This window comes from Copadichromis virginalis, linkage group LG22, assembly GCF_057382275.1.
Source record: "Copadichromis virginalis isolate Kocher_CV1m ecotype Utaka linkage group LG22, C_Virginalis_male_GT1.1, whole genome shotgun sequence".
NCBI classification, from domain to species: Eukaryota; Metazoa; Chordata; class Actinopteri; order Cichliformes; family Cichlidae; genus Copadichromis; species Copadichromis virginalis.
Genome location: NC_140638.1, coordinates 4,120,448 through 4,139,211, shown reverse-complemented (window position 1 = coordinate 4,139,211; position 18,764 = coordinate 4,120,448). Strand labels below are relative to the sequence as shown.

The 18,764-nt window shown below is 39.5% G+C and overlaps 1 protein-coding gene across 7 annotated transcripts in view; it reads right to left on the bottom strand.

The window, feature by feature from the left end:
• cacng6a (calcium channel, voltage-dependent, gamma subunit 6a) overlaps positions 1-18,764 on the bottom strand; it is a 44,251-nt gene that overhangs the window by 12,209 nt on the left and 13,278 nt on the right. For 2 of the 7 annotated variants that reach the window (XM_085445305.1, XM_085445312.1), the window contains exon 1: positions 3,212-3,293. The exons of 2 other annotated variants lie outside the window; for them this stretch is intronic. The gene's annotated coding sequence lies outside the window, so the exon portion shown is untranslated. Of the gene's footprint in view, positions 1-2,843; positions 3,026-3,211; positions 3,294-3,669; positions 3,799-4,177; positions 4,239-18,764 lie in introns of those variants that run through there. 3 more of the 7 variants (XM_085445307.1, XM_085445311.1, XM_085445306.1) reach the window with 3 other exon arrangements.

The window sequence follows — 18,764 nt, the reverse complement described above, 5'->3', positions numbered from 1 at the left end:
ATTTTGCAAAAGGCTTTATTATATAAAATTTTATTTTAGTAACAGAAATCTGAATTCTCAAATATACATATACAAAGTCAATATAAACTAATTCTTATCTTTTTGGACATAAAAACCAAAAAGCATTAAATATGCAGAATTTAAAAAATGTTATTACAGGAAATGCAAATGTGTAATATCATGATCTGGCTCTTTGATTCATAAAAAACCCAGCAATTTAAATCAAATGATTACATCTAAAACCATTGTGAACTTCATCAGAGGTCCCAACTCATACAAAGACATATTACACAGGTCTGTAACAAAAAAACTCCATAGGATTTTTTGACTGTTTCTTATAGATGTTTACTATGGAACAGGATTAGGGCCACCGGGGGAAAAAAACAAAAAAAAACAAAAAACGGGTGCATCGGTTTTTTTTTGTTTGTTTGTTTGTTTTTTTCCAGAATTCTGAAAAAGAAAGTCAGAATTCAGAGAATTCTGACTTTAATCTTAGAATTCAGGCTTTTTTCTCAGAATTCAAACTTTTTTTCAGAATTCAGACTTTTTTCTCAGAAATCTGACTTTAATCTCAGAATTCGGGGGGTGGTAACATAACATTTACCAAAAATATCCCATGCAGCTGAATATTTTTTTCTTGAAGACCTGTTTTATTTGTGAGAAAGTATTGTATTATAAAACTAAATCCAGCTTTGACATTTCATTGTGACTGACCCATGGCTCAAGCAAGATGGTTATTTATGTCAGTGAACAATATAAAAGTCCATTATGAAGTCTCATTATCCGTATATCACCCAGGTGTAAATAATGTCAAACTCTCCAAAAATAGAAACTTTCATGAATGTCATTTGTTCAATCTTAAAAGTAAATGAACAGTTCACAAGACTCTAATTGGGCCATAAAAATGTCTATTCTGTTCTATTCCTGTGTGATCTGAGCCCACATGAAGCAGCTGTTCTGTAACAAAAGTCCACTGTAATTTGAGCCAAAAAAATGACTGCATTAAATAACCAGGATTCAGTGCTTTCATCAGTGCACTTAAAAAAAGGAAGAACACAATACTGGAGAGAGCTCGCAAATACTAGAAATCAGAAATAATTATCTGTGCCCTGTTCTCCATTTTTCATAAGGACACTAAGCCAATATAAAGGCACTTAGCATGGTGGTGTCAAAATCAATTATCTATTTTGAGATGTTGACAGCAAGCACATAGAGAAATAGTCAGCATAGTGAAATCTTAACCTGCTATCTATTCTGAGATACTTTGTGGTACCTCAGCGATACTCATCATGTTCAAGACACGACCAATTACCTATTCTGAGAAACTCTGTGATACGAAGTCACACAGACACATCGCCAGTGAACTCAGTCTTAAACCCTTTGTTTCTGGAGGGGGAATGACGCGGCTGCCCCGCTGAGTTCCACCCAGATGCGGTGACAACAGACACAACATGCAACCCTGTGTCTTGTTAGCAAAAATGAAAGCTGTTCCCTGGGGAGAAGACGCAATTTTACTTTCATATCAGCATCTACCTTGTGAATAAGATAACAAGTCACAGAGTGCAGGCTTAGAGACGTTTTCAGTCAGGTTTGTGAAACAGAGATAATAAGCCACAACAACACAGTAGAATATAAACATATGATCACATTAACAGACAAAATCCTCCACTTAATGCACATCTTCAAATTCTAAACCTTTACATATAATAATGCACTTCATTATAGTGATTTATCTCTGTTGATTGTGAAAGTGTCTTGCACAGTAAGTAGAGTTTTTTTAAACCTCTTATCGCAGGGCACAGAAGGATTTGAGCCTATCCCAACTGACATCGAGCACCCTGGACAGGGCGCCAACCATACGTATTTTCACCTTTGGCCAATTTAGTACCACTAATTAAACAGACGCATGCAAACTCCACAGCAAAAGCTGATCAGCAGGTTATGAACCAGAACCTTTTTGAGTGTCTTGGGGACATCATTAATGACACTGGCATTTACAAATGTTATAACAATTTTATAGTGATTTGACAGTGCAAATGTATTAACTGCAAAGCAATTTGTTCTAATAGTCAAATTAGGTTGTAAACATTAGGGGCTCTCTACATAGTGTGTGGCCTAGATTCGTAACAGAAAGCCACAACTCAGAAAAAGTAATTATATACTTGAAATAGCTCTGGTTAGCACACACATTTATCCAATGACAAACATGTTCAAACACTGTTAGCAGTTAAATTCAACATATCTTCTTATATAGCATCCGTGTTATCTGCACATTTACACTAAAGTGGAAAAGAAAATGCAAAAATAGTTTATAGTTTTTCTCAAATGGTTATCTTGCATTAATAGGTAACATTACTCTGGTGTTAAGATATTTTCTAACAAGATTAAATTTTTGTTTAAAAGCACTTTTGTGCCTGATTTATTCATGTTGCAGAACTGCAACTTTTCCCCCTAATTAAGTAAAACTAAAGTTAACTCTGCTCCTGAGAGGGCAAAGGACAGCAGCACTCTTTATAAAAAAAACCAAACATTTATTGCATTTTGTGGTATCATTTGTCTTTGTGCTGGCACTCCTATAATAACGCCTACATAACACTGTAAAAATGACATAACAATACACTGCAGGCAATTTGTCAAAAAAACAGTGGTGCAAAGTGGTCACTATGAGCTTCCATATCTAAAGCAACAGCAAACACAACCACAACAGCAAAACATCACTGACATATTTAACTGCTCGTAGCTGATTTCAAATATTTCTTATGTAAAGTGTCTGGGCACCTGTTTAAAAAAAAAATAAAATTAAAGTCTGCTATCCTTACTCATCAAAACCAATCAGGTCTCACCTTATAAGGCATCCAATATAACACGCTGGAAAAGCAGCAATGAAGCATGAGCAGGAAAGTCCAGCGTCAACCTTTAACAAGTTCACTCACTTTCTTAGTGAATCCAAAAATAAGCCAACATGGAACCCACACAAACACGCACACACAACAAACACCATAAACACTCTGTAAAGGCAACGTTTGAAGTTCAGCTTTATTCCCCCACCAGCCCAGCCCCCTTCACACAGTTCAGCAGCCAGAAATTATCATGCTGAAATTAGACACATTAGTCTCACTTTTTCACTCTTTAACACGTGCTGCACGCCTGCTTCACTGCGCTCGCCGCCATCTCACAAATATCACAACAATGACATTATCAAGTTGCTGACCTGGTTTTTGTGTGTGTGGTTCTGCTCGGAGTGACGGAGGGCGAGCTGAGGCCGGGAGAGGGAGTGATTGAGGGAGGGGAAAGTGAAAGGGTGAGGGGGGGAGGGGAGGGGGAGTGTAGGTCAAAGTAGCTCAGTATTACGTCTGAGGGGGGGTAGATGGGGTAACATGTGCTCATGCTTGAAGGAGGAGGTGAAAAAGAGATGGCGCGTGTGCGTGTTTGTGTGTGTATGTGTGTGTGTCTGTGGTATTCAGTCACACTGTAGCTTCTGTAAGTGAATCTGTTTGTTTACGCTAACATGGACAGTTGCGTTGGACGGCTGTCTCAGCTTCAAAGTGTACTTGTGCGAAAATGAGCACACACATTCAGACCCATCCCCTTCACTGCATGTGTGTGTGTGTTCCTGTGTGTGTGTGTTCCTGTGTGTGTGTGCCTCCTCTTTCTATTTTTGCTGCCCACCTGTTAATGACACTAAATCCGACCCAGGGGAAAGGGCTGCAGCAGGGGGCTTGTGTCAGCTCCGCCCTGGCTGTGAGGTTCATGTCTGCGGCCACAGCTACGATCCCGCTGATTGAAGAGGGAATTGTAGATTCAACACCTCAAGTAACACTGCCGGTTAGCTGTCGGTTGGCTCGCATGATCGGATGTTAGACTGGTGAGACCGATTCCACCAGACAGTGAAAACTTGATAGCTTACTGCCAGCTGACAGCAGCAATGAGACACCTTATCCAGTTTGTTTGCTATAACCAATTTAAAGCATTTAGTACATTAGTCTTTAAGGACTATTATGAAACTTAAAATGAACCCATCAAACATTTGGACACTCAGAAACACTGGTAGACCAAGAACTACTTAATATTGTCATTTTATGAATTAAAACAAAAAAGAAAAACAAAGAAAACATTCTGATTTCTGTGGAAGTAATGGAAAGTCTGCAGCATATTGCTTTGGATTCCATTTTCTTACTTGGCTCTCGGTGAAGGCGGTCGCACTTTTCTCCTCTCCTCCTTCCCCTTATCTTCCCTGCTTAGCCTCTTGTGTCCTGTCTTGTCTCGCGTGCACTACTTTTCCCTTGAACAGTCTCTCACTGTCGTTCTCTAAAACCTAACAGAGAATTATGGATTTGATCAACTGGTCTCTGAACGCTATTGACACCCTCTTCTCAACGAGAAGTCTGGGCTCGGGAGAGCCCGAGTGCCCTGGAGGGACTTTCCCTGCCGGATACACGATGGATGGGTGGCAAACCTGGAGGATCTTGTGCCTGGCGGGACTGTCTATCGAGGACGCTGAGGATATTTACCTATTCGGAACCATGATAACAGGGTTCTTGCTGATCGGAGCTGGCTTGGCCCTGACTTATCGGAGAAATAAGAGAGCGGAACCAGCTGTTCAAACCCCCCCTAAGCTGACCGCTGGAATTGAAGCGATGGGACGAGGCGCGGCCTCCCACACCGAACGCAGCATGGTTAACACCTTGGAGACGCTTACAGCTGCCGTGAAGACTCAAACTAACACCATTGAGCGTATGATGGGATACATCAGAGAGGGGCCTGCTCACAATAACACCCTTGAGCGAAAGTTGGATAACATCGCAGAACGGCTCACTGCAGCTGTGGGGTCTCAGAACCAAAAGAATGACAACACCACGGAACAGAAGCTCGATACCATCATGGGGAGGCTCGCAGCGCTCCAACGGGAAATCGAGGCCCCAGTGTCAGAGTGCTAAATTCGCTGCTCGCATAAAGGAGAAATCAACAATATTCTACATTTGGACACCACGGCGCCAGCTGCTAGGCCCAAGGCTGGAGCCCACCAAAACAACTCCCTGATAACGACTGTGTGATGACTATTCTTCCCATCCCATGAAGGACACCTGGATCGGCTGGAGGACTGTTTACTTAGCCTGATACAGCGAAGGACACTGTCTCAGCTGAACTATGGACACGCACACACATACACTTACACTGATAAGCACGCACTCATCCCCCTCCCTTCCAAACGCCTTCGATGCTTGTTCCTGCGGGGGAAGGCAGCGGGTCTGCGTGCCGCGCTGAAATGATAGCATGGTGCAGGACGACTGCTGTGTTCCTTCGAATCACCCCCCACCCCCCTATCCATCCCCTGTGGCTTGTCATGTGCTCTGATGTTGTGATGTGGACATTAATGTGCTCTCTGTGCAGAGGAGTTTTTTTGTTTCCTGTTCTCATGCTGTCCTCAGTGTTATTCTCTCAACGCTGCCGGTCTCCGACTGTATTCCCATGTGATGTCTTGTTGTTGTGTGTGTAAGTCGGGGGGGGGTCCTATTCCTCTGTGGGGCAACCTGCATATGGCCAATAAAGCATTCATTCATTCATTCATTCATTCATTCATTTTATTCTCTTGAACGTCTAGATGGAAATATTGAGCAGAGAAGAAAGCAATTAAGTTTACCATGCAACAAATATACATTAATGTTATAAACCTGTTGTTTACATCATTAAAAATCTGAATCCAGTTATACTTGTCTATGGATCTTGTGCTTGTTCCTGTGCTGACATGATTAGTGCCTCTGTTTTGTCCTTCGGTACAGCTTTGTCCAGCCACTGGTAGGATTTCCGGATGCAAACCACTTTCTCTATTTGCCGGTGGTACATACTGTGCAGGGGTCCTTCCATGATGGTTCGTCCTCTCAGAAAGGAGTTGGCAAGAATACCAGAGGAGCAAAGCAACAACTACTGGTAGACAGAGCAGTCACCCAAGACTGCAAGACCCGGCTCCCCAACCTGTGCACTGCCTGGATTGATTACAAGAAGGCCTACGACTCGATCCTGGACCCACACCTGGATCCTGGAATGCCTAGAACTATATAAGATCAACAGGACCCTAAGAGCCTTCATCAGGAACTCAATGGGGATGTGCTGAACAATACTAGAGGCCAACTTCAAGCCCATAGCACAAGTCACGATCAAGTATGGGATCTACCAAGGAGATGAGCTGTCCCCACTGTTGTTCTGCATAGGCCTGAACCCCCTCAGTGAGATCATCAACAAGACTGGCTACAAATACTGACTACGGAACGGAGCAGTTGTCAGCCGCCTCCGTGACATCAAGCTGTATGCCAAAAGTAAATGAGACACTGATTCACTGATCCACACCACCAGGATCTACAGCAGGGACATGGAATGTCGTTCAGATTGTAGAAGTGTAGTCGGATTGTAATGAAGAGAGGGTAGGTAGTCAGAACTGAGAGGATCGAACTACCAGAATGCAACTTTGAGACACTGAGGAAAGCTACAAGTACCTGGAGATCCCACAGCAAATGGGAACCATGAAGAGGCCGCTAGGAAAGCTGCAACCACCAAGTACTTGGAGAGGGTCAGGCAAATCCTGAAGAGTCAGCTGAACGATAAGATCAAGATCCAGGCTATCCCTGCCCGTGATCAGGTACCCTGCTGGGATAATAAGTTGGCCAAAGGAGGCGATAGAAGCCACTAACATCAAAACAAGGAAGCTCCTGACCATGCATAGTGGTTTCACCCCAAGTCCAGCACCCTGAGGCTGTATGCTAAGAGGATGGAAGGAGGCCAGGGACTAGTGAGTCTCAGCACCACAGTCCAGGATGGAACAACAAACATCCACGAATACATCAGAAAGATGGCCCCAACCGACCGTGTGCTCAGTGACTTTGTCTGGTTTCTGGACATGTTTCCTTTCCATATGAAACATTGTCTTACTGCTATTGGATTCATATGCTTTATTTGGTGTTGGTGTGAGTATTAGCATAGTTGTGCAAGAAATTGAAAAGCTTGACTAAAGCATTATTGCTCCTGACAGTCATCAAATCAAACAATCAAATTGATTGTTATTATTCACATTTCACTTACATGGGCTCTAAGTAGGACTCACAGAAACAGTGGTCAAACAAACCCTCCCTCCAAAAAACAATCCAGTAAGAAGGCATCTCCACAAACAAAGCAGTCTCTAAAACTAAGGTGATGTTGATGTTGTAACAAATACATGTTTGTGGGCTCTAGCTCACTGTGTCGCAGTGGTACAAGCAGTTTGTTTTCCAACTGTCTAATCAGAGGGTCAGTGAATGGCTGGTCCTCCAGCTGCCAGAGGGAGAGAATACTGCAGTCAGATGTGCCTGGCATTGTGATAAACTGTGTGTGAACAAGCAAGAAGGTTAGACACAGAGGCTGACAAAGATGGATGACTGAGTGTGAGGGAGAAAAAGAGAAGATCAAGTAAAAGAGGTAAGGAACTTGGAAGAAAAAGAAGAATCATAGAAAGATAAACAGAAGACATGACATGTCCAGACAGTTCACCTCACTGCTTAGGCAGAGCAGCCAAATTAAAATGCAAAGCATCCAAAGGTGGCTGATGGAGGCTCAGAGTTATGAACTGATCAGGTTTTAGCCACTAGAAATAGAAAGGTAAAAATCATGTTTCACTTGAAATTTGTTTTTCTAACTGAAGACGTTACAAATAAACATTGAATGCACACTGTAGATTCAATGGTTGAATCTATCTATTTATCTATCTATCTATAGGGTATAGAAGAAAAAGTTAGGACGACAACAAAAGGGAACAGATATTTTTTTAGGTAGCTCACTAAAGTCAAAGTCAAATTTATTTATATTTCACATTTCATACAAAAGCTGTTCAATGTGGTTTACGAAGACAAAAATAGAAAATATAATACTTACAATAAAATTTATTTTTCATGTAAAAGCTATGAAAAAGAAAAACATTTTTCAGCCCGATTTAAAATAACTAATAAATTTTACACACCGCAGGTGTGAGGGGAGTTTATTCAACAACTGAGACACATGAAAACACTAAATGCTGCCTCACTTTGTTTGGTTCTAGCCCAAGGAATATTAAGTATACCTGTTCCTGAGGACCTAAGTGGCCTAGATGCCTTATAGCTCTCAAGTAGGTCAGTAATATATTTAGGCCCAAGACCACTGAATGCTTTATAAACCATTAGCAGAATTTTAAAATCAATCCTTTTACATACATGCAATCAATGCAACGATTTCAAAATCGGTGTAATATGATCCATTTTCCTGGTGCTGGTCAGGACCCAGCAGCAGCATTTTGAATAAGCTGCAGCTAATAAATTGATTTTTTTTTAGTAAGACCAGTAAAATACATTACAATAATCTGGACTACTGAAAATAAGTGCATGATTAAGCTTTTCAGTGTCTTTCTTGGCCACAAGACCCTTAATTTTTGCAATATTTTTAAAGCAGTAATAGGCTGAGTTTTTTGATTACTTTGAGTTAGAGAGGTAAAGATATGAGGTCCATCTCAGTCCATGCGTCCATGTGCATGCAGGTTTCTCCCACACTCTACAGAGGGCAGTGACTTGTGACATCACTAAACATTAGCTTGGGTTGTCTTAAAGGGACACCACACAATTGTAACTGTTACAGGTCCCAGAACAGAACCCTGAGGGACGCCACACATAACCTTTATTCGGTCAGAATTATAGAATGATACAAAAATAATTCAAATGTGTCACATAAGATTTAAACCAATTAAGCACAGTTCCTGAGAGTCCCACCCATTTCTATAACCTATCAAACAGTGTGTTGTGATCAGCCACAGGTGTTATTACTATATCGCCAGAAATTGAGACACCAGCACGGACGTTGTTAATATTGTTATCGATGATCTTTGAAAAAAAAGGTCTTTCTTGCTCATTTCAACTTTTGATTATATATCTGAAGACTTTGTTCATAATTATTGTAATGAATCTGCAATATATTCACCGTGTCTGCACTCCCTTTTCTGAGTTCTAACCATTAAATCATTCCTCCAAGGTGAGCTTTCCCTCTACAGATAATTATGGTCTTAATCGGAGTAATAGCATCCATAACAGTCAAAGCATGAAGGTTAAAGCCATTTAACCAAGGTCATCAAGAGAATCCAAAAGCAAAGATGATGGTGGTGTGTAAGCCTAAATAAGCTGTGGACAGGTATCATCATTGATACAGCATTTTTTAAATTATTTTAAATTCACCTTTACCAGTAGTAATACAGACTACTGGTAAAGGTGACACAATAATGATCTGAAAAAGCTGTGTCACTGAGCACAACATCTAATACATTTAAACCTTTACAGACAACTAGATCCAATATATGACCCTTGTTATGCTCTGGATATGTCACATGTTGAGAGCATGTGACATATCCAGAATATGTCACATGCTCTCCAAAATATGTAACAATTCATTAACAAATCAGTTTTTTGCATAATCTAAATGAATATTAAATATTACAATCTCGCATCAAAACAACACAATCAAAATGAATACGAATAGAAGGTTAGAGAACTCACTAAATAATACTGCTTTGTTTCCTCACTTGACTTTTTTATTCTACCATTTCTTTAAATTGGAAAAGGTGACTGCACAGCAAACTTTAGAGAGTTCAGCTGGAATGACAGAAGACTCAGAGCTTTGTTCAAGGACAGTGGATACTCAGCATTAAGGGAAAGGAGATATTACTTATTCATTTTCTTCTCCCAGTTCACCCAGCCAATCATGAGATATGTTTCCGTGACCTTCTGGTGCAGTGCTACCAGCTTATTAGCATAATATTAGTTTTAAATAACAGTACTTGATGAAATAAATGTAGTCATGTATTATTAAAGGAAACCTGCATGCGTATATGTCCCGTGTGCAGTAGTGACCTCAACCAAAAGGTGGCAGTACCTGGCAGAGAGGTATATAGGGAGAGAAGGGTGAAGGGTGTGAAACTAAGCTGCTCTGATCCTTAAGGCATGCAGAGAGTTAGGACCCTGAAGCGTGAACTTGTGTACTGCAGTGAGGTCTAATGAGATTACACCAACACGATGGGAGAAGAGGATACATCAGGGTGCGTGAACCACTGAGGGTGAGCCTGTCCAAGTTCATGTTTACTGATCGAGTATCTCGAACACTGTTATTCTGGTTCATTTACTGGTTCCTGGGTCATTTAACCCTGCGTCTTGAGTTTTAATATATTTTGATGTTTGGTTTATGTTTAAGTTCATTAGCTTATCTAAGTTCATTACTATTTTTCCTATGTTGACTTGTTATAGTTAATTGTTTATTAGATTCTGCTTGTGTCTTCAACCTCTGTGTTTAAGTCTCCCTCGCCCTTCATATGTTTCATGTTTGCCTGTCTTATGTTTCCTGTTTTATTTTGAAGAGGTCTGGTGTCCCATGTTCATTGTGTTTAGTTTCACTTCCCCTGTGGCGTCATTATGTTCATTCTAATCAGCTGTGTTTCCACTTCCCCTGATCACCTCCTGTGTTTTTTCAGTCATTTGTTGGCTGATCTTCTGTTATCTTGACTTTTTCCTATCCTTGCATTGTTTCCAGGGTTTTTAATTCATGCCAGGTCTCCATGTCAGATTTCTATGTTCATGTTCCATGGTTAGCTTTAGTTTACCCAGTTTAGGTTGAGTTTTCGCCCCTGCCCTTTGTTTGTATTATTTTTGACAGCCTTAATAAATGGCTTGGTTTTTGTTTCACCAAGTTTTGTCTCTTCACCTTCCTGCACTTGGGTCCACCTTCTCACTCCCACGCAGTCAGCTTCTCTGCCAGACTGTGACAGATGATTTGGGCTTGTTTTGCTGTCACAGAACCGGCACACCTTACAGTCGATTATCAACATATTCTAGTCAAACTTGAGGCTGTCATTCAAACAGCGAAAGCTCAACTGACTTTCAATCATGCAGCAGGGAAATGATCTCAAGTAGGGCAAAAGATCTACAACAAAATGGCTGAAAAAAAAAGAATTAAGGTGTTGCAATGGCCCAGTCGAAGTCTAGACTTCAGTGTTATTGAAGTGAAAAGTTTGGGGAGAGCTGTGCATTAACAAATGCTGGAAAACCTCAATGTACTTAATGGGGCAATCGTGGCTCAAGAGTTGGCAGTTCGAAGGTTGCCAGTTCGAGCCCCGGCTCGGACAGTCTCGGTTGTTGTGTCCTTGGGCAAGACACTTCACCTACTGCCTACCGGTGATAGCCAGAGGGGCCGATAATCCCTTCAAGTTATTTGCTTCTGAAGGTGGTTCTACAAAGTATAAATCTTGGGGTTCACTTAGGTTTTCCACAGGACTGCAGTGGTTAAAAAAGGAAACTGAACTGCAGCCACAGACACTTAAAAGCCTAACATATCCTTAGTTCTCTTCCTTCTTTGTGTCTCTGCTGTTATTTGAATTTTCTTTTGTCTCCTGCTGTGTCTCTCATTGTTTGTTTCTTTTATTTTGGTAATCACTTTCTTTTTGCATCTAGTCGCTTTGCTGACTTTATTCTGTCTCACGCTCCTGTGATTGTCAGTTCCTCCCTATGAGATCCCCATGTGTTTATATTTAGTCTTGTGTCTCCTTTGTCAGTTGGTTTGTTAACTTCTCCTTGCTTACCCCTTTGTGACTCTGAAAAGTTTGAGTGTAGGTTTTGATTCTTGTTAGTTTCTTCTTCTGTTTGCCTTTTTGTTGGACGCATCCTGGATCTTCCCCGCTGTGCTTTTAGTTGCTGTTCTTTCACTTGTAACGTCACTAAAAATATTTTGTGTTCGCCAATCGAGCTTTCTTGTCGTTCTTCACATGAGTCTTCATGTGATCCACAGTGACATATCTTTTTAAGACAGAGAAGAAACATTTGGTACTGGCGTTAGTCATTGTCCTCCACGTTTGTTTAGGGCAATGTAACTGATATAGACAGTTACATTTAAAGTAATGAGAGAGTTTGGAATCAGCTCAACTGTATCTACAACGCTGGCTCCAGGAACGCAGTACTAAAATAAGTCTTGGCCAAAATATCTCACTGGCATTGAGATATTTGAACGGGATTCCTGTATATGTAGCCAATCTGCATATTTCCACAGTGAAGGAAGTGTTGTGTCTGATGGCTGCTCTACTGAATCTGGATTCTCAGGCTTCTGTGTTTGTGTGTTCTTTTAACAGCCACTGCCTCAACAAAGAAATGGGCAAAGATATGAAGATATGAAAATTCTTATTTTGAAGAAACAAATGAACATGATGGATCTAATCAAGACCAACCTTCTCCATAATCTTCCTCTCCCTTTAAGTCTCATAGCCCAAATGCAAATGAAGGCAGGCAAAACTAAGTACTATACACATCCTATTTTCTTTGTTCTTCAGTTTCTCTGTGACCTTGTGGTTTATCTGTGCACTGTCTCCATCATCAGCTCTCTTTCACTTTCAGTTGTTATTGTCCAAATGACAATTAGACATAATCATCCATGCGTCATTGGTGACCTGCATGTCACAGTGCAAATCATGATTTTAACGCACTCTTCCTCTTACTTGATGATGTTTTCCAGTTATTATGGCAGAACTATACTCAAACAAAAGGAAGCTCTTTCATTGGTCATGGCATTCAGACACTGACCTTTCTAAAGATACGCTGAGCAGAGTTTTAAAGATGTCGCACATTCTTACCGCGTTCTTTGTTTCATCTCTTTATGCTGCATACGAGCATTTCAAAGCCTTGGGATAAAAAAAGGATTTGGCCAGTAATTCTTATTGGAGCTTTTCCTTCCCTATGTCCTGGATGCTCCCTTTCCCACAAGTACCTACTTTTTAACTCCCTAGACCAGAATGTGGTCCAGTAGAGACAGAGCCCTTAGTGCTGCTGAGCCTATTGTCTGGGACAGACTCCCCTCTAATCTCCAACATCATATCTGAGCATTTTCAAAGAGCACGTGAAATGTCATCTATGCACTAAGGCCTTGTTGCACAGCATGCACAGCAACCCTGGATTCCTTTAAAAGTGCTATAAGTCTGAGTTATTATTACTAGTATTGTTATTATTATTAAGGACCCCATGATTGCCACAATACACATTTGGTCCACTCTACTGAGTGATCCTTATTTAAGGGAAACAGTTTACTGTCTCCCAGCCTTCTCAACTTGATGGTACTGCAAATGTCATCTGACAGCTTCTTTTTTATCTTGTCACAATTCCTACAGCTGCTAAATGTTTTTGTCACTTAAACATAAACACACACCAGTCAGCCACATTATTCAAAGTAGTGAGAACTTAAGTGATGATCTCATTTACAGCGAATTCATGTGGATGTTAATTTGACACATACAGCACACCGAAACCAAACGACTAAGCAAACACTCCACAGTAGAAATGGCACTGGAAGCTGTTTCCTGCAGCAGGACATTGTATCCTGCTAAAGTAGAAGTTCGGGCTGGAAAACTAAGTTTCCTCCTGAAATACTTCAAATTGCTTACTCATTTACATAATGTGCCTGTATTCCTGTTAAATATTTAGAAATTAATGGTAAATGGACTGATTCTTATATAGAACTTTTCTACTCTCCTGGAGTACTCAAAACGCTCTATACCACATGCACACCCAATCTCACAAGCACTTTCTCTATACTTATCGCTGTCTAACTACATTTACACTCCAATGGATGCATCAGAGAGCAACTTGGGGTTAGTATCTTGCCCAAGGATACTTGACATGCAGGCTGGAGGAGCCAGGGATCGAACTACCAACCTTCCAATCAGTAGGTGGCCTGCTCTACTTCCTGAGCTACAGCCACCTGTACCCATCTTGATGTTTAGTTCACAAACACTTTTTTTCAATGTATTAATAGCAGTGTTGAATATTCTTACACAGTAAAAAAAAACTTTTACTTTTACTAATTTACTTTTATTTGTTTATTTGTTTACAAAAGGTTTGAGGTGTGGAATAAACTGCAATGTAATTTCAAAAAAAAAATATGGGTGTGTGTGTGGTTGTAGGATGTGTTTGTGCAGGGAGGGGGGGGATTTTCTTGTAAAACAAAGGGGGGGCTAGCAAAAAAAGTTTGAACACAACCTCTCGCTGTCTGTGTCTATGATTCAGCTTTCTAACCAATATGGTCACTTTTGGTTAAAAGTTAAAGTCTGCTATCTCATAGCTTAATACAGATTTATTCCCTCACATATCTTCCTCTCACCTATCTAAAAGCTGATGTTTTAGGGGTTACGTTAGGCCATTTGTTCGGAAATGGCACTGCAAGCTCTCGAACTGTCAATCAAATGTTTTATCAGATTGCAAAGTTTTCTAATCCACACTTTGCACAGAAATATTCAAATTTATTCATAGTTTCATTCCTGTGTGGTTGCGTTTAATACGTACTTATCTCATTCTGAAAACTATTATGTGTCTGTCAGTCCTACACTGACTGAAATGCTTTTACCACATGAAGAGCTTTGTTTCATTCTGGCATGAATGCATTTGGGAGTAAAATAATATTCTGACATCCGTCACTCAACAGCAGTAGAAAGAGAGCGAGAAAAGACAGTTGGCATGAAAAAATAGTGTAATTTTTCAAGATAGGCACTCAGCTAGTTTAATTATTTGTGATCCTACACAGTCCTACTCAGAGAATTTATCATCTCCAAGGGTGATTTGCATGTGCTTACAGAAAAGAGCTATCTTAGTTAAAACTAGTGAATGTACGTAGTGGCATTTGTCAGTGGATGCAGATTACAATATCAAGAGAAAGAGAGCGAAATAAATCAATTTACCTCAAACTTATGTCGTATATGGACTGTAATTGCGGTAATTCGTGCACAGTAATTGCAGTATCAATAATATTAATAATAATATTAACACTATCTGCTCCATTAAGGGGCATCTATATAGAAAGTCGATGAAAACTGGCAACTGCCTCAGCAGGCAGAAAACGTGCTGATAGGGAGCTCCTAAGTCAAACTTTTATCAACCTCCAGAAGTGATTGAACTATCAGTGATTGTGCAGGATACTGTTTACTGATTTATAATGGCCACTAAATAAACTAAAGGGTTTCCTAGACAACCAGAACATTCAACATTCACTAGCAACTAACTATCAGCAACAAAGCAATCGTCTGTGGATTCCCCTTTAAAGCTCTTCAGTGGTGGTTGTGGTTGTAGTCAGGAGTTCTGAGTATGCCAAAAACTGCAGTTCCTTTAACAGCAACCTGGTTCCAAACTGGGGTTGACCCACCCTAATTGTTTGTGTTGTCAAGTCGATATTGTATGTGTGCAGCTGCACTACTCATTGGGATATTTATGGGTCTGATGTAAATACTGTGTCTCAACAGGAGAAGCAACTGTCTCCTTACCAGTTCTAATTGTGTCCGCCTTCCATATCTTTTATCATAAGCTTGTCTTAAAAAGTATTAGTTCACTTCCTTTTTTTTGTTGCATATATTTCACATTTACAGGTTTTAGATGATTGAATAATTTTTAATATACAAAGATAACTCAAGTAAGTACTAAAAGCAATTTATAAACATGATATTTATTTATAATCACCTCTGTTAATCCTTGATATTTCTAATTGAGTGATTTGTATATATTAGTGTTATTTCTTAAGTTTGTAAACTCTGTAACATATTGTATTGTTTAGTCTGTTACTGTTACTGTCTTGGAGCAACTGTAACCCACATAATTTCCTTAGGGATTAATAAAGTATTCTGATTCTGATTTACTGATGGAAGAGGGCTATCCAAACCTGCCTGGCCCTGTGTGAGAAAGTAATGACCAGTTTTGTCTTCAGTTTCTGTCACTGGGATCTCTTCTTTTACCTCAGAACAAGAAAAAAGAAAAAAAAGCAGAAGTTGGGGATGATTTAGACTTGATGTCAGATATGGAGATAAAAACAAGTGATTCTACAATATTGCAATTTACTGAAAAATGGTAAAAGATGGAACCATTAAGATTAAAAATTGAAATGTAATTGAAAATCTTTAGGTTGAATCACAGGATTTAAACCTGCAGCGGTGAGGAAATGAGCCAAGGTGCAGTTTTGCATTGAAAGAGGCTTTCTAGACCCTGACTTAAAAGATTTGCACCATTTAAAGCCTGTTAAGATGGTAATTAAGAGTCAGTTTGTTGTGGTTGAAGTTAATAACATTTGGGTATTATAAACTTAGACGATTACTTACACTTTCAAACATGACATGTTTAGGCATATTTTAACAGGTTTGTTTCTGTTTTTGTCATTGTTGTGATTATTATGTTGCATCTGAAAAATATATCAACTTACACAAATAAAGAAAACAAATAAATAAATCAGATTTAACAGATACTTATATATAATATATTTAAGTATCTTCATGAAAAGCCTAGAACTTGACTGATTCAAGTCAGTGTCATTTGTTATTAGAGCAAAATTGTTTAATGTTTTATAACAATGACAATTTTAACTATATGTTTGGGTTATTATTTATTTATTTATTTATTGTTGTGTATTTGTTTGCTTGTTTCTATAGTTGGAACAAATCATATATGACCTAATCTGAAGGTTACAAAAATAACATTTAAGCAGTTGTTGGCTGTCTCTGTGTCTGTGATGCCATAACCAGAATAACAGGGGTCAGGGCAGGGAAAAAGACCTGGATTTAGATTGCCTGACTGCGAGCGGGTCAGCTTGAAACAGGCTTATGAAACATGCTTATAGGCTGAGGAACAGTCCAGACCTGCAGGTAAGCTGTCAACCTTACTGGTGTGATCTCAACATGACTCGTGGACGACATCACAGTTTTAAACAGAGCTGTAAACATGAATCAACATAAAAAAGAATGATATGTTAATTTCTCCAACATTTTCACAGGAATTCTGGGATAAAGAAGCTGCTCACCAAAGTACACTGAAGGTGACAAAGTTAGGTAATGAGTTCTATGTTATGAGCTGATTTTTAAAACTTTAGGTTATATTATTTCTAAAAATGGACTCAACGCTCGTCCACAAATCTGAAACTAGGAAAAGCAGAAAACATGAGAAACTAGAAAGAAATATTTTGTCTAAAAATAAAAATCAATTATTGGATTTCACATAAATGATTTTGTTTTGTTTAATGGAATGATGCCTTAAGACAAGCTTTTTTCATGTTTAATGATTGATTTTGTCCTACAGAGTACATTTACAGACAAGTGACTACATGACATCATAGACTGGTATATTCAGTCTCCAGAACTCAGTCCAACAGAAAAACTGTGGTGGGGGCTGAAGCTTCAAGTTTTTTAAGTGACAGCCAAGAAACGTAAAGGATTTAGAGAGTTTCTATCAAAAGGAGCGGGTCAAAGTCTAAGACGTGCCCAAACCTGATGACCAGCTACAAGAAACACCTTACTGCTGTACTGACCAACATTTTGCCAATGTTGTAGTTCAGGGGGTTGGGAAGCTCATCTTGTAACCGGAAGGTTGCTGGTTTGATCCCCAGCTCTGTCTGTCTTGGTCGTTGTGTCCTTGGGCAAGACACTTCACCTACCCCCTACTGGTGATGGCCAGAGGGATGCTTACTTTTGGATAAAATACTTGTTTCACTCAATTACATGCAAATCGATTTCCAACGTTTATGTACTGTGTTTCTATTTGTTTCTCAATTTTTGCTTGATATTCTGTCTCCCCGCATTCAAATGAAACTACCATAAAAATGAGTGATTATTGATAATGTGTAAGCTTGCTGAAAATAAATAAATAAATGTTTTTTCCCCCACAGAGCTTATTCTCACTGATTTTGGGTGGTCTTTTCACGTTGGATTACATTATACACTTATTTATGTAAACATCTGTAATGTAATTGTTGAACATTTGATAAACAGATACAATTCTAACATTTAAAACATTTATATAAAAAGATTTAGCCCCTTAATACAGCGTGTCAGGTATTAGGGATCAGAAACGGTGGGATCAAATACTTTGTTGTAGCTTTTATATTGAGCTTAGGAAGAGAAAAAAACATCTTTATTATAGCCTCGGCTGTTTTACAGCCTTGGAACCCATCATCTATCTTCTGATGGAGACAAAGGTCAGTGTTTTCATAATTCTGGTGCAGCCGCTCGCTATACAGGCCAAGATTTTTCTTCTGTGCAGCAGTTTAACAATGCAGATACCGGTAAATTAATTTAAAGAAACAACTGGAATTTTAATGGTGTTCAGACTGTGACCTGTTTTTGGAATTATATTTTGGCCATGGGATTTCTTCTAAAAAGCACCTGGCCTCTGGCATCAACAGTCTTGTCCCTTGCCTACATTATTATGTATGTTCATATGCCGATATCAGTGCACAGAGATCGCCTGATGCAAAACCGAGCTGGTTACAATATTAGTGGTGATGCTTATTAAAAAGTGTTCATCACTGGGTTAAAGGAGCCTCTGAGAATGCAACAGAAAGAAAGATCTGCCTTTTGAGCTAACATTAAGCAACATCGCTCAAAATCATACCCGGAGAAATCCACCAAAGAAGCACAGAAAGCTTCTCTACACCCACATGCAGGTTCAGAAAATAGACCAGAATACAATGCAGACACAAGAACTGTTACAGTTTGTCCTCACTTTTTTTTTCCTAGACTCACTTAACTTTCACACTTTTGTTCTTACTACCACTACCACTCTCCACCTACATCTGCAAGTACACAGTGAGCTCTCACTACAGGTCGTCAATATGATCTAACATTAACATATTAATACTTTATTCTTTTGTCAGAGCCTGTAACTACACTCTATTTCTATGGGTTATTCCCCAAACAATGTTATAAGTCATGGTTAATTCAAATC